This window comes from Papaver somniferum, chromosome 2, assembly GCF_003573695.1.
Source record: "Papaver somniferum cultivar HN1 chromosome 2, ASM357369v1, whole genome shotgun sequence".
Classification (NCBI taxonomy): Eukaryota; Viridiplantae; Streptophyta; class Magnoliopsida; order Ranunculales; family Papaveraceae; genus Papaver; species Papaver somniferum.
In genome coordinates, this window is record NC_039359.1 from 52,930,353 (window position 1) to 52,947,473 (window position 17,121).

Here is a 17,121-nt window from a genome sequence, read left to right on the forward strand (position 1 = left end):
AAAAATGTTCGACGTCCATCCATAGCATAGGTTAGAATGGTGTCATTTAATTCTTGAATATCTTCTTTTAATTCACCAATAATTGAATAATATCGTTTATCGATAAATAAATAACCTTGTTAAGCAAATACTTTTTTAGGGTCCTAAAATTATTCTTTTATCAATGTTAGACTGCACCATCTTATTTCTAATGACCAACATTCCCCGCAACTAACTGATTTCTCAAGACACGTCATACTTCTCTCAGGCAGAACAAAAAAGAATTAAGGCTACTCTTCTTGGCTCCAAAGTGGATGCCGGGTAAACAAGAAGCAAGATCTTTGACTAGTGCATGGATAAGAAGATGATCCTCCATCTAAAACCGAACAAATTCTTTTGAAAAGCCAACCCTTTCCAAAAGGTCGGTCATCGTGGGTCTAGTGTGTACGTATCTTAATTTTCAATTGTTTGAAAAAGCCCTTGCGTGTCCGATAGTTTGCTCCTTCCATACCCCCGATAATTGCTCAAGATATATATCCAATGAATGCGATAACGTACGTCTTCTTTGGCATGATTCTAGCTGTCATTATATTCAAAGTCTAGCCATGCTTGTAGCCAAGATAGGATGGGCTCTGCTCGATGGATATAGGTTGGTGAACTGCAGAAACACATGCATCGCTTTGAAGGTGCGACCGACCAAGGACATTAATTAACGGCCGTGTCTGTGCTAGATAGAACGAAAATTAGTGCAGGTATACTGTTACAAGGTATGTGCATGGACCGCAGCTTTAAAAACTTCATGCTAGCTAGTTGTTGTTAGATGGAGAAGAGGTGTAACCGTGTAGGTATCTTGCTGAAAGAAAGTCTACTAATCGATTGATACTAGTTCCTAGCAGCCTCTGCCAAGGGTAAACCGGCACCAATTTCTTTTTCTTCTTTTTTTTTTTTATTTTTTGAAAGGATTTGATCAAAGTCAAATTTATTAATTGCACTACAAAAACTTCCACACTTGTGTCCAAAGTTTCGATCGCACGTGTCCATTACCCAAGAACGCAAAGTTAAACTGCAACTAATACAGCGTCGTAACAAGTAGGGGAATTGGGTTTAAATAGGCAATGATGATGGCGCAATTTATACTAATCGATGATTAAGTAAGGAAATCGTATAAATCTCTTGCAAGTGACAATGATAGTGAAAATCAAGAATATCATCATGTACGCACTCTCTGAAATTCCCACGTTTTCGCAAGTAGACAAGCGAGTTAAGAAAGGAAACCAAAGGTGAGGGTTATGTTAATTCAGAATCACAAATTCTGTGGGAGGCGAGGGTTAGAATTTGTAAATTTGACACACTAGGAATAGCATGTATGGATGAACCACCAAAGCGAGCATCCGCCTATATTTAGTCAAGCATGTACTCGAGAACGTTGAAAGCACTTAGTTTGGACAGGAAACATCTATTCTAATGCACCATTGCTGCAATAAATTTGCGTGTCGGTGAATGGTTGGGGATATTTTAGTGTGTCAAATTTGATATTCTGGTTGCTAATTTATTGCGGACGGCTACTTTCATCACCATTTTAGTGACGACTATAAAAGTTCCAATACAAAGGGCATCTCCAACAAAGGTGAAGGTTTTTTTTTTTTTTTATGACACATAGGATTTTAGACCTTCATTTACATTAAATTCATCTCCAACGGTGGGTGCTATTAAGTAGGAAGGATGTTAAAATAAATATGAAGGTCTTGAAGAAAGTCTTATTTAGACCTTGGGAATGACCTCCACGTCATCTTTTTAACCATATTTTAAATTTTTACTTTGAAATATTTTTTTCTAAACCAATAGGAAAAAGGGAATCAATTTTATCATTATCCAAAAAAACAAATCCACAAAATAAGACCCACACTGTTGGAGATAGTCCATGAACAAAGCGTTTCTATTTTCGCCACATACATATGACCCTATAAATAAGGATCTAAATAAAATCTCCACGTAGAATTTTTAGCAGCCGCTGTTGGAGATGCTCTAAGGTCAAACAGTCGCACCTTTTTTTTTTATAAGAAATAGGTAAAAAAGTCCACCCTAGTAATACATAGAGTAGTTCACAGCATTGTTTTCGTTAGTGATTTCCATGATCAAATTGGGTATCTCAGATGACATCCAATGTCTATTAAGGTTGCAAACCAAACTTAAAATCGCCAGATTTATGACTAGATTGTTTTTACCGGAAGATATAGTGTTCCAAGTAGCAATTTCAAAAAACCTAATTTGTTCTTCTTTATACTTGAATCTGCTATCTATCTGCTCAGCATGAATTCTTCTGGTTAGTTTTATTAGATTGCGGGAATCTAATTCGAACTCCATTCTGCTCTCTAGTTCAGCTGTCCATTTGAACGCTTCCTGAGCTGCTAGATGATGAATCTCTATATTGTTCCCTTGCAAGTTCCCTTAACCTTTGCTCCTGTGCAGGCTCCAAAACGTGCACAGCGCAGCCCGGCCCAAGAAATCACTTGCTTAGTGTGCTATGTGTCGTGCTGTGTTGTACCAGAAATTATGACATGTCGTGCCGTGCTAGAAGGCGTGCTGTACTGGGTTGTGCCAGAAAAATAAACGTGTTATGTCGTGCTGTGCTGTGCCGGGCACATTTATTTTATATTTTTTTCAAATATAATTTTTTTCCATATATTTAAGTATTATATGTGTTATTATGAAAATAAGTTAATATAACAATAATAAAATGCTAATAATTGGCTAGAATAATGGCTCTTTTGTGAAATATACATATATACCTATAATGACGTGCTTTCTTAAAGTGCTGTGTTGTTCCGTACCACGTGTTTATCCGTGTCGCGTGCTGTGCTGGGCTACTGTGCTGATTAGTCAAACCCAGTCCGTCCCATGGAATTAATGTGTTGTGTCATGTCGTGCTAAATCACGTGTTGGGCTGGGTTGTGCTCAAATTTTAATGTGTTGTGCTGGGTTGTACTCGTGCTGGCACAACCCAATTTACACCTCTAGTCACGCATGTTGTTCCCACGTTTCCACCACGGTCTCCAAGGCATGGAACACGTGTCAAGAGATCCTAACTTAGTAACGTTTATCAGTGTTGCAAATTCAAAGTCGTGGGTGCTTGGCCACGAAAGAAACCGCGATCGTTATGGGGTGAATATGGTCTGCTTACTTATTGTAATCTCATCTGACGGCCTGAATCTCCTCCGGGCCAAAATTAAAATCTCTTTCCCTGACCATGCATTGGAGCTCCAACAATAAGAATGTGTTTGATAACGGAGGAAGAAAATAATTTTTTGGAAAGTGTATTCTATGACATCGGAATTTTGGACGAAACAAGAAAAGACTGTCCATGTAATTAAGTTTAAAACATATTTCAGATTAAGCTTTACTTATAATTTCATGGAAATAATTATTTTAATCAAACGATGAAAAACACGTTGTTCTCATGGAATTAACTCCTATCAATAGGAAGTTTCTGAAGAATAGAAGAGTTCTATTGCTGAAAATTTATTCCAGATTTCTCCGCGGTCTTTGTATCTCAAATTTTCAATTAATAAGTATAAGCTCCATGCTTTCCACTTTAGATAATTGGTTAGGGTTTTTTTATTTTGCTCCATATTACTTGATGGTTTTCAAATTTCCCAACAAAACTACCAACTAAGCCTAATATTTATCTTGGAAGTATAAGTTTATTTTAAATGCAGTAATACCAATTAATATTGTTAGAATTCTTTTCTCATGGGCATAAATGTTTTTTTTTATCAATCTCCATTTCTTAATCTGCGTGAAAACTCTCTAAAAGTAGAACGAATGGAGTATGATTTATCTATTAGAGATAAAAGTATTTTTTTATTTATTTTTAGTTCCGAGGAAGACAAATAAACAATTAAATTTATAATATTATTTTATTTTATTTTGACTGTATAAAGATTATACTCTCTCTGTTACAGTTTAGATGAGTGCCTAGGGTTATTCTTTATTCCACATTAGCTGATGATTTTATATTTTTTCCACAAAATTAACAATATTACAGTAATATTTTGTCTTGGAAATATAAGTTTATTTTTAAATGAACTAACGTCAATTAATGTTAGAAGATTTTTTTCAAGGGCATAGATGAAAATGTTACATACATTCTCCATTTCTGAAATTTGCGTAAAAGCTCTCAAAACATCATCTATTGTGAAATGGACGGAATATTGAAAAAAGAGGGAGCTCCATAACAATAGAAGAGTTCTTTTCACATCAAGTGCCGAACTTTCTCACGAAGCATCAAACGTTGAAATAATTTTTCTTTTTAAGCTTTTTGTATTTCATTTTGTCCCTTTTCCTGGATATATCTTTCGGAAAGGTTCCGACTATTTCTTTTTTAAATTCTTTTATAATATTTGTGATGAATTATGAAAACAAGATTACATAGACCACACCTAGTGATATTGGTAAAATTCAGATATTGATTATTTCAATTGAATTCCTCTTTTCATCAGTCACTGGCGAATCAGGGACAGGGACGGAGTGAGATTTTGAGAATTGGGTGGGAAAGTTATGAATGAATGGACATTTAAGGAGGTGCAAAATTGGTTAAAATGGGTAAATTGCGGTAAAATGTGAAAATTGGGTTGGAAACCAGATGAGCTGGGTGGGCAATCGCACACCCAACCTTCCATGTGGCTCTGCCCCCGCTGGCAATCATCATTTATTTCTACGTACGAGCTATGATATTCATTCTACGTATGAGCTATGATATTCACCATAAATGGAATTAAGGGGACATGTACGAGCTATGATATTCACTAACAAATTAAAAACCAAGTGTACGTACTGACTACCAAATCATTACTGCAACTACTACCTTAATAGATCAATAACCATATTACTACTAAGGACTTTAGCTAACAAAATGAATTCATACTTGGAACGCTGCAAATATTACTTGACCAAACTATAGTTGATGACATGCTTACGAGTCTTTTAAGTCAAACTTTCTTGCACAACCACAATTGTAAGCCCAATATTGATCAATAATCATTGCTACTACATTAATATTAACAAAATCACTTGGTAGTTTTGGTACTTAGACAACGTTAATGTTACATGACTAATCAATAGAAAATGACCAGCGTAAGATATACTTTGAAAAAAAAGTCGACTTCCTTAACTGACCGCAATGTGTTTCGATGTCGGCTTCGTAACGTCATTACAGATGATATTTTATTTTTTTAAGAACGGGCACCTAGCTCATCTGGTCATCCTCGTTCTCCAAAATTTCATGCGTTCCATGAGGTCTCAGGTTCGAGTCTCCAATAACGTAATATTACAGAAATTAACATTGAAGGTAGAGTTAGTTTGCCCCCTTTTATGACACAATCTCAAACCCATTCTTTTCGGCTCCTTTGGCTAGATTACTCATCAGACTCACTGGTAGGCTAGCACAACAACTTGTTAAATTAATGTAGTAGTATGTCGTTAGAGCTTAGCTTGTTAGCCTTCCAATTAGTTTTATGTAATAATCGTTATCCAATAATATAATTAAAAAAAATATATATATATATTTAAAATGTTTGGATATTTTAATAGTTAATTAACTTATCGTCGTCGAATTAGTAAAATTCAGCAATCTCATAACTCAACGTTTGCTTAATGTAACCAAAAGCAAAGCTTAGTTTTTCCAGTAGAAAGGTATACATCTTATTAGAAGTGAAGAAAGTCCAATCATTACAGTGATGTCCTCTGAGAGACAGACATAGAAGTCCATGATACTAGTTACTATTTAGCACGATTATTTACAAAAGAAATATCCGATATGTAATACCATATCTCTAAACACTATCGTCCTGAATAATTTTCATTCTGCCCCTAAATGAAGAGTGAGCTCTTAACCTTATTGACGAGGACATCTGCCCCTCTTCTTTTACTTGCGTGCCATTAAACTTCCATTTCTTTCACTGTAACAAAAAGTTTTAATTGATTTTGACGAGGAAATACAGTTGATAAAGTTTTTGATCTGAAAAATCTGGTAGGAAACTCGACATGGATATGATTCAAAATAAATTATAAAAAACTATTTCCATTACGCACTCAAATATACAATGAACACGTACTTTAAAAATCGTTAAAAAAGGAAAGGTTAGGATTTTTTTACGGTACGACCTTTGAGGAGTTTGAGAAATGATAATATTAACGATTTTGAATCCAAGAAAACGACACATAGATATTGTGGCGTCCCTACCCTAGCCTACCCACAGGTCCTTATAAGTGTGAGAATCGTCCACACTATCATTTCCAAATTAAAATTTCCAGTTTAGAAAGCCATGGCGATCAAGAAAGCTGTTAATGGAGATGATCAAGAGAAGAAGAAGGGATCAGAAGTACTACCGTATTACAAGCTATTCTCATTTGCAGATAGATATGATATTCTAATGATGTTTATAGGGACAGTCTCTTCAATTGTAAGTGGTTTGGTGTTGCCACTCTTGGTTCCAATGCTTGGACAAGTTGTCGACTCCATCGGAAGATTTGAAAATTCAGATTTGGTGAACAAGGTACGTACAACTTCTAAAATCGCTGCAGAGTTCATTTATTACTATATATCCCAAATTGCACAGCAGTAGCTACTGCCTGGTGGGAATGAACCACATTCAAAATGATCAAATATAGGCTTCAGGATGTTCAGCATTTGAGTTCGTTATTTTAGTCTTTAATCATTGGTCTTGGCCTCTTAAAAAAAACTGGTCTTGGTACATATTATGGTTATATTTTTTTTCTATTTTTATAAAAAAATTATTATAAAAAAGAAGTTTACAAACGAAACAAGCCTACAAGTTCAGGTAGCTACAGACACAGAGAAAAATATCCCCGATTGAGTAGAATTCCAGGTCCAAAAGTGTACGACCAACTCAACTGATTGAGTTTACCACGCCAACTGGTCACATTGTTCCCAGAAATGCTTAATTTTTTTGACCCATATTCTTCTGCCACCTCATTTGTTCCCTACTTAAAACCAATATGCTACCGGAGTAAATCCCGGGGAAAGAGAGATACACGGGGATCCACTTCCACCTTTTTATATCCAAATGTTAAGCAAGCTCTTCTTCTCAGCCGTTGGATCATCCCGCGGGATCTTGCACGGTATTATTAGGTGTCAACGTAGCACTACTGACTTAAAACTGAAATTTTTCACTCAACCAAGTTAACCTTTCCTAAAGTGGCAGATTGATTTTCTCTTTTACTAATTTAACCTTTCCTAAAGTGACAATTTTAGCAATCTCAATTTGTACCGAATATAGCACTTTACCTACTTAAGAGGAAATGTAAAATGTTGATGTTGACCCAGGATAAGAGATGTTCAACGTTACTATCATCCAGCAATTCTACTTGATGTCAGTTGAGTTTATACATCGCTTTCTCTTTCTCATTTTCTACCGTGTTATATTCTTAACTACTTATGGTAGTTTGTACACCTTGTATTCCTGAAGATATAAATTTGCTCATGGCATTCGAATTCATAGAAGACAGAATAATTCTCAGCCAATTTAACACTTGTTATAGAAACCTATTATAGGGATTCCAAGATTTTAATTTTGAGGGCTCACAAGATGATAAAAGATCGGGTCATCAAATAATAATCTCCAAAACCCCTTATCTTAATGATTAATTAATGCTAATGATTAATATAACTAAATTAAATAAGATTAGTGATAAAATTAACAATAAAATTAGACTAATCATTTGATTTGTAGTTAAAAATTACAATCAAAATCTCGGATAATTTTTTTTTCTTTTTTTGAAAATTAAACTTACGGTAAGAAAACCTAACCGTACGTAAAATATATGGTTGGGAGTTCATATTTTCCCAACTGTCGACAAAATCTGGATAAAATTACGGTCAGGTTTTCCGACCGTAGAAAACATCAAGACAACTTACGGTTGCAAAAGTTTTGATTTTTCTTTTACGGGTGGGTTTCCTTACCATATAATATATTTACGGATGGGAAAATATTGATTTCCCAACCATAATCACTACTGAAACCAATTTCTAAATCCCTAATTTTTATGAAATTTGATATATTCTTGTAAAAAAAAAAAGAAGTGGGTTTTTGGATTCTTACCTAATTAAAATCGTTATTGTCTTAGAATCGATGATTATCGTCGTTAAAGAAAAAAATTGAAAGAAAAAGAGAAGAGGTGATGGAGGAGGAGAAGAGAGGAAGAAGAGGCGGAGAAGAAGAAGAAGAGAGGAGGCGGTTTTTCTTTTTATTTGTTTAGATTGAGATTTGATAAAATTAGGGATCGAAAAATTAGGTTAGGGGTTCCTATATTAATTAGATTTAGGTTTGGAGCCATTATATTAGGTCTACCTTCATCCACAATTAGGATAGTTGAATCCATAAAACTCTCAAAACCAAATCCTTAAAACCCCTGTAATAGGGTTTTTGTTATATTTTCCCTCCCCAGGTTCCCCACATCAGCAGCTATATTAAATTTTGAATAATAAACCATTCTTCTTCCATGAAATAGAAGACACCATTGTTGTTGTTTTTTTCCTTTTAACATTTTTTTTATGTAAACAACATATAATAATAAAAGATTAAATGAACCTTGCAGCATGGTGAAGGTTTTCCGTTTTCCCCACCACATCTTCATAGGAAAGACTAGTCAAAAAAAGTGAGGTGGATGTGAAATCCAAATTTGATCCATACCAGCGGAAACAACACCCTTAACAAGTTTATCTGCCACAAAATTACCTAGCCTATAGTTATGACGGAAGGAGATTTCCTGAAAGAAATTAACTAAAACTATACATATCCTTGAGGGTGTTTACAAAAAATCAAGGGATAGTACGAGAACTTTTAACAATACGGAAAACGAGTCATTTATCCAAATATTTTTAAAACATGGTTTTAATGGACGAGTAAAAATTAGTTTGGGTGAAATGGACACCAAAAAAATAGCAAAGATGAAACTGGATTCATCCTGGTTTAAACTTAAAAAATAGCGAGGATGAAACTGGATGCATCCTGATGTAAATTAAAAATAAAAAAAAGTATTTGAAAATGGGTAGGATGAAACTGTTTACATCCTGACTATTTTTACATTTTTGTCCATTTAAACAGTATCAAAATCTGAATATCTTTTTCACCCAGGAATTATTGATTTTGGTCTTTTTAACCAATTTTGTGTTAACAATACAAGTAGAGCCACCAACTATTTCAAGACGGGTACTTTTGTGCTCGAAGCTCTGCCATTTTGCTTCTATTCTTCAAATTGTTTAACATTACTTCTACACTTATCGGCGATTATATTTTTTGGGCCCTGACTAATTATTTATAAGTATTTTTTTCTCTGTTTGTAGGTTGCATTGAAGACGGTTTATTTAGGGGTGCGGTCGGCATTGCCACCTTCATGCGTAAGTGAAATTTTATTATATAGTAGTATAAAGATAAGGTTATTCTGCACAATATGTGGTGCACCTTGAGCCATAAAGGCAACAAGCTCTTTAACTCGCACTTATTCAGAGAGTGACTTAATTCCGTACCTGCCAGCGTAACCATGCGCACCATAATTTTTGGAGGGCCTTCCCAAAGGCAGTGCCATGCATAATGCAATTCTCATAGGAAGGGATAGATTTTACACCTCTAGTTCACACCTTATGATGTCCCACGATGGTTTCCCATTGTACTGTCCATTATCCCATTAATGGTTTTGGTGTTTAATACGGATATCTTTAAGTCACCCGTCCATTTAATTTTGTGACTTTTTTTGGATAAAAAATGAATGAGCGGAATTATCTTTTTTTCTAAAATGAAAGGAATAACTGCTTTTTAGAATCACAAATTCTTAAACAAAATCTTTTCTTTCTTGAAATTAATAATGAAATAAACTAATTGTATGAGAGAATAAATTTTAAACGGTTTTTGTTTGAGAGAATAATTTTATACACAAATTTTATATCAGAGAGAAACACCGTTTATAAGCAAAAACCGTGAAAAAAAATATCCAAAAAATTCTGGACGGCCTTCGCCCTTCAATTTGTACATGGGTGATATCCTATAACGTACTTGTCCCCATCGGCTCCATCGACTGTCACTTGTACCGTGGAAGGCTAGCGTTATGTGTTGAAAAACGTAAAATATATAGTTGTTAATCTTATTAGAAATTATCAACTGTTTTTTCAAAGGAGAAGAAGATAATTTTCCTGGCAATAATTTTTTAAAATATTAAAAGAAAATCTAAAAAATAACTAACTTTATAAAAATATACATGCTTAGGTCCGCAGTACTTATGACAAGAGTGACTTACGTTCGTACGCTCCCATGTAACGTAACGATCAATTTGTGCTCACCAAGCCACCCTATGAAGACAGTTGCATTTTCATAATGGCTTCTAGTTCTAGTGTCTATTGTCCCATTGATGGTTCCCGTAATGAATTTGGTGTTGATATTTCCTTGCTGTGTAGGGAAAATAATGAATAAAATGTCAAGTCTTGGATCTTCTTTTATTTAAAATGGCTAGTTGTCAAGTGAAGCCTATATTTAGCTTAAGCTGTACGAGTCGCCCTTAGGGTTCGCGGTTGACTTAGGTGATAATATGCCATGGTAATTGGTATACTGACTGCATGCCTGATTTGAATTTGAATCGTGACTCACACATAAAATTTTGGAAATAATTTTTTTTTTATTTGATGAACAATCAGATCACCTTTCATTCAATCCAAAAAGGTGATTACATGATTGTTTATAAGAAAAAGAACATCAAAATACAAGAAGATTAAAACCCAAATACAAATAAAGATACCAATTACATGTGATTCGCGAAGAGAAAGAGCAAAATACTGCAAAGGTACCCAATTTTTGTATGAAAAGTAGAGAGAAAAGATGGTATAATCCGGAATCAATTCCGATCATTTTGAATGTTCATCTTCTATAACAAGAGATGCTCCAAAAAGAAAGGAGTGTTTAGCCCTTAATCTTGTATATATGAACGAAAAACCCGGATGCCCTAAATCCCTTTTGTTGAAGATGAACTTAAAGCGATGCCGTGTTGAATCGTCGATGTTCTCGGATCTAGAATAATATGTCATGAACCGACCAACAGAGGTTGAACAAATCATCATTAACGTGAAGAAATAATCGCTCTCAAAGCGGAAAAAAAATCTCCCAAAAAGCGAAGATAAAGTCACCAAAACGATGAAGAAATGTGTCAAAAGACACCACAAATCAAGAAACAACATCTTATTCAATCAGAAAATCTACTAAAACAAAAGAAAAACAATAATCCTTTATCAGATCTGATATAAAAAGGACCAAATTTGAGCAAAAAAGATGAAAAGATTTTTGGGTTTTTTTAGAAGAGAAGAGAAAGGAAAGAAGAAAGTGAATGGTGAAAATTCCAAACCAAATTTTCTTTCGGAAACAATTTTTATGTTGAAACAAAATTAAAAATAACAAAATGAAATGGTATTTGTTGTGGGTCATCTCCCTCTCTAGTCTCTATAGGAGTTATCCTCATAGTTGGTAGCCCATATGCCACAGAAAACGTACTAAAATGAACATGCACATATGCCGATGGAAAAATCTTAATCTGTTACGCATGACGACTAATTCCTGATTTGGCTCTCTTCTGTATGTCCTGCAGAGATGTCTTGCTGGATTGTGACAGGAGAGCGACAAGCAAATCGAATTCGGGTTGCATATCTACAAGCTGTGCTGAAGCAAGATATTACATTCTTTGACCGGAAAACCACAACAGGGGAAGTCATTGTAGGCTTAACTTGTGACACTAGCATTATTCAGGATGCCATTGGTGAAAAGGTATGTCATTTGCTCGTAGCTCTTGCTCCTTAAGCCGGTTATTTGTTGCCAAATTTTTTGGGAAGTTGTAAGACAAAGATTAAGAGTTGTAAAGGATTCAACTATATATACATTTTGGTTTTGTTAGGTTGGGAAGTTCATACAGCTCGTAATGACTTTTTTGGTTTCATATGCCATTGCGTTTGGAAAAGGTTGGTCTCTCGCCCTTTTAGTGTTATCATGCGCTCCTCCCCTTGAAATTACTAGTATCTTCGTGGCGAAGTACGTGTCGAAAGTTTCTTACCAAGGACAAGCAGCAAATGCTGAGGCTGCAGAAGTAGTCGGACAAACAGTGGGAGCTATTCGAACGGTAAGCAGCAACCATATTGCGCGCAATGCAGTGTTTTGATAACAAACTCAATTTTTGTTTTACAAATGACTTCAAGTTCAACCGGATCGCAAAATTTAGCACTACATCCGAAGCAATTAAGAGCTTTAAATTATAAATACGCAGGTCGCGTCTTTCACTGGAGAAAAGGAAGCAGTAAATAAGTATAACAAAATACTACCAAAAACATATACCTTCATGACAAAGCAAGCATTTGCCTCTGGCCTAGGATTTGGTGCTGCACTTGGAGTTTTGTACAGTTTTTACGGGCTAGCAATGTGGTATGGCTCTAAGTTGATAACTGAGAAAGGCTTCCATGGCGGGAATATCACCAACATTATATTCTCTCTTGGAATTGGTGGAATTTAAGTAACATTGTTATTATTATACTTGAACAAATTTTTTTTCTTCCTTTGATCTTATTCCTCTTTTATTTTTGTATTAATGGCCAGTGCACTATGCCAAGCATTTCCATGCTTGAGTGTATTTATAGCCGGAAAAACTGTGGGCTACAAGATATTTAAAGTAATAAAGCGAAAGCCTTCAATCGATGTCACGGAGAAGAAAGGAATTGTATTAGAAAACATCAAGGGAGATATACATTTGAAAGAAATCTACTTCAGTTACCCGACAAGACCTGATGTTCAGGTACTATCAGGTTTCTCACTATGCGTTCCAAGTGGAACTACTGCAGCTTTGGTTGGACAAAGTGGAAGTGGGAAGTCTATTGTGATTAGTCTAGTAGAGAGATTTTATGATCCCCAAGCTGGTGAAGTACTTATTGACGGTGTTAACTTGAAGGAACTACAACTTAAGTGGGTTAGAGAGAATGTTGTTGGACTAGTAAGCCAAGAACCAACACTGTTTGCAACTACAATAAAAGAAAACATTATTTATGGAAAGAAAAATGCAACTGAAGAAGAAATTCAGCGGGCAGTCAAGCTTGCCAATGCTGCAAATTTCATTGACGAGTTGCCTCTGGTAATACTTAAAACTCATTTCTATGCTTCATTCAAGCATGTATGCATGGTTGCTTAATTATACTTTGTTTATTTTTTTACAGGGGATTGAAACAATGATAAGCGGCATTCAGCTATCTGGCTGGCAAAAACAAAGGATTGCAATTGCAAGGGCCATATTGAAGAACCCAAAGATCCTACTTCTCGATGAAGCCACGAGCGCATTGGATGTTAAGTCAGAGCAAATAGTGAAAGATGCTTTAGAACGTATAATGTTGAATCGAACAACTATCGTTGTTGCCCATCGGTTAACAACCATTAAAGATGCCAAAATCATAAATGTGGTACATCAAGGAAAAATTGTGGAGCAAGGTAACTTAAAAATGTTATTTAAGAAAATAAAATCGTGCGCATACATTACATTAAGTTTTCCATAATGTTCCTAACTTGATCGATGTACGCATATGTTTAGGAACTCACGCGGAACTAATCATGAATCTAAATGGAGTCTACTCTCAGCTCATTCGTCTTCAAGAGGATGCTACAAACAGTGAATATGTGCCATCTTCCGATGATATTTATGTCGATACTCCAGTACTTCAAGACGGAGTAGTTGACATAAAAGACAAGAAAATAGATATTGAAATAGTTAACAAGCAAGATCGACTAACGCAACACAAGGCTTGTCTTAAACTACTAGCTTACTCGAACAAGGCAGAAGTGGTAATTTTAATGTTAGGACTGGTTGCGTCAGGGATAAAAGGCCTAATGCCTCCTATCCTTGGATTCTTACTCTCGAGAATAATTAGGATTTTCTATGAAGAACCAAATGAGCTTCTCAGATATGCAAGGATATGGTCCTTGATGTTTGTGGCACTTGGCTGTATTGGTCTAATTTTTATACCTATGCAACAGTACTTTATAGGGGTTGCAGGTGGTAAACTAGTCCAGCGGGTTAGATCACTGTGTTTCAAAAAGATTGTGCACCAAGAAATGAGTTGGTTTGATGACCACAAAAATTCAAGGTAACATATAAAATCTCTTTATTAACAAAACCTGCTATAGTGTTCAGATACTTATTTCGGTGTCATTTCCAGTGGTGCATTGGAGACATGGTTATCTACGGATGCATTGAGGGTTCAGACTCTTGTTGGAGATTACTTGTCCTTGTGGGTGCAGAACATATCGACAACAACTGTAGCGCTTCTCATGGCTTTTATATCTAGTTGGCAATACACACTTGTGCTTATTATGTTGTTGCCTCTATTTTCGTTAGAAGGATACGCACAAATGAAGTTTATAGAAAGTTCAAGTGAAGATGGCGGAAAGGTCAGTAGTGCTTAATGATTTCTATATTACTCTACGGTAAAATAAATACTAACTAATCAAATTGAATCTTTATTTTTCTATTCATGTGTAGGTGAAGTATGAAGAAGCAAATCAAGTTGCATTTGGTGTTGTGGGAGGAATCAGAACGGTTGCATCTTTTAACGCAGAAGAAAAGGTTGCTAAGCTTTACAAAATTAAATGCATGAACTCCAGGGGACAAGAAAACCGCCGAGGATTCATAACTGGAGTTGGTTTTGGCTTTGCTGTATTTCTAATCTACGCTGGCGCTGCTATTTGTTTTTACGCCGGCAACCATTTTGTGAGAGATGGAAAGACAACTTTTGAAGAAATATTTAGGGTAATTTCGTCTGTTTAATTTCCTATATGATCCTTTAATCGTCGCGTTAGTTATTGTAACGCTTTATTTGTACAGGTTATCTTTGTGTTGTTCATTTCAGTAGTGGATAGTTCAACAAATGCTATGGCTCCTGATTTCAACAAAGCTAGGGAATCTGCTGCTTCTATTTTTAAAATTCTAAGTAGCAAACCTAAGATTGATTCAAGCAGCAATACAGGCCTAACACTACCTAATGTGGAAGGCGATATTGATTTTCGTAACATCAGCTTCAATTACCCATCGCGTTCTGCTGTACCAATCTTAAAAGATTTCTGCCTAAGCATCCCATCTGGAAAGGTAATCTCATTCAATGGTTCACTGTGATTTTCATCTTGTTTGTTTTTTCCTGTCTGGATCTGACTCGTTCAGATCTGACTGAAATCACCCGACTTATCTGAATCTGACTCAATATATTTGTTTTTTGAGTTAGATCTGACTCTTCTAACCAAGGAGTTAGGTCTGACTCAGATCACGAGTAAGATTTAACTAAAAAAAGAAGGTCCCACATCTAACTCGGGCCGCCGAGTCAACAAAAAAATAAACATGCTCTATCTTAGGAAGTGATTTATTCCGACTATTGAGTTTTGTATGAACGTTTCATATGGAATAACAACTATCGGGATGCTGTGCAGATAGTCGCACTTGTTGGGGAGAGTGGGTGTGGTAAATCAACAGTTATCAGTCTATTACAAAGATTTTACGATGTCGATTCTGGGTGTATATTATTGGATGGAGTGGAAATTCGAAAGTTCAAGATTAATTGGTTGAGGCAACAAATGGGATTAGTTAGTCAAGAACCTATACTATTTAACGACACAATTAAAGGTAATATTGCATATGGTAAACAAGGAATAACTTCCGAAGAGGAGATCCTCGCAGCCACAAAAGCCTCAAATGCGCATAATTTCATATCAGCATTGCCATAGGGGTATGATACTTTAGTTGGGGAGAAAGGAATCCAGTTATCCGGTGGCCAGAAACAACGCATTGCTATAGCAAGAGCAATACTGAAAGATCCTAAGATCCTTCTACTCGACGAGGCAACAAGTGCACTAGACGCAGAATCAGAACATATAGTACAAGAAGCATTTGAAAAAGTAATGAAAAACAGGACAACAATTGTCGTAGCTCATCGTTTATCTAGTGTTAAAGGAGCAGATACCATTGCAGTGGTCAAAGATGGTATGGTCATTGAACAAGGAAGTTCTGAAGTACTTTTGAACAGACAAGATGGAGCTTATGCATCACTTCATAACCTGAGTTTATCAACAATGTAACTAAATTTACTCTTGTAGAAAATTGCCAAATTCTCAGTAAGTCTGTCTTTCTCATTAATTCTTCAAGGAATCTATACAATTACTAGACTTGGATATCAAGACACCAATCCTTGGTTCTTAATACCATTCCTAATATAAATCAAACAACTTAAAATACGTATCTCCTAAATATTGACTCCTATTATATTTCCTACCCTCCTTCATGATGGAGCATGGAGATCTCGAGTGCCCATCTTGGAAAAAAAAAATTAAACTGAGGTTTCCCTAACGTTTTTGTGAAAATATCAGCTAATTACACCGTTGTAGGAGTATACAATGATGATATAATCTTCCCTGCTATGGAATCTCTGACAAGATGACAATCTACTTCTATATATTTTTTTCTTTCATGAAATAATGGATTTTGAGAAATGTATAATGCTGACTAATTATCACAGAAGAGATTCATCCCACTAGTCCATAAGGGGCTATAAATGACGAATGAAATCTGTTATAAAACATGATTTATCACGGTTTTCATCTGTTATTCGAACTGTCATTTATTTGGTGTGACTCTTTATGAATGACGAATAGAAAATGTCATTTAAATATGACAAATAAAATATGTTACTTTAGATCACGATTAAAATCTGTTATTTAATACCACGATTATTATATATTAAATACAATAACGGATCATATCCGCCATAAAAAGCGATTTTAATTAATAAAAATAAAAATACTAAATTCAAAATGTTACGCCATCTTCTTGTTGCTGGTTCGGATTCGGTATTCAGATTTTATGAATCTGAATTTCATATTTGGTCCTCGGAAACTTATTTTGGTTCAACTAAATTGTGAAGTGAAACAAAATTCTTATTTGAAGTTGAAACAAACACTGAAAATGAAAAAAACAGTTGAAATTATATTTTTATTAATCACCCAAAGTGAAACAGAATCTCTCTCTGAATACGATTTTAAATATTATTTACAAAGGAAAAAGAAAGAAGAA

The 17,121-nt window shown here is 35.2% G+C and overlaps 1 pseudogene; it reads left to right on the forward strand.

Annotated features, from left to right (window-relative positions):
* The first annotated feature begins 6,302 nt into the window (after positions 1–6,302).
* LOC113351021 lies at positions 6,303–16,130 on the forward strand (annotated as a pseudogene).
* Positions 16,131–17,121: the final 991 nt, after the last annotated feature.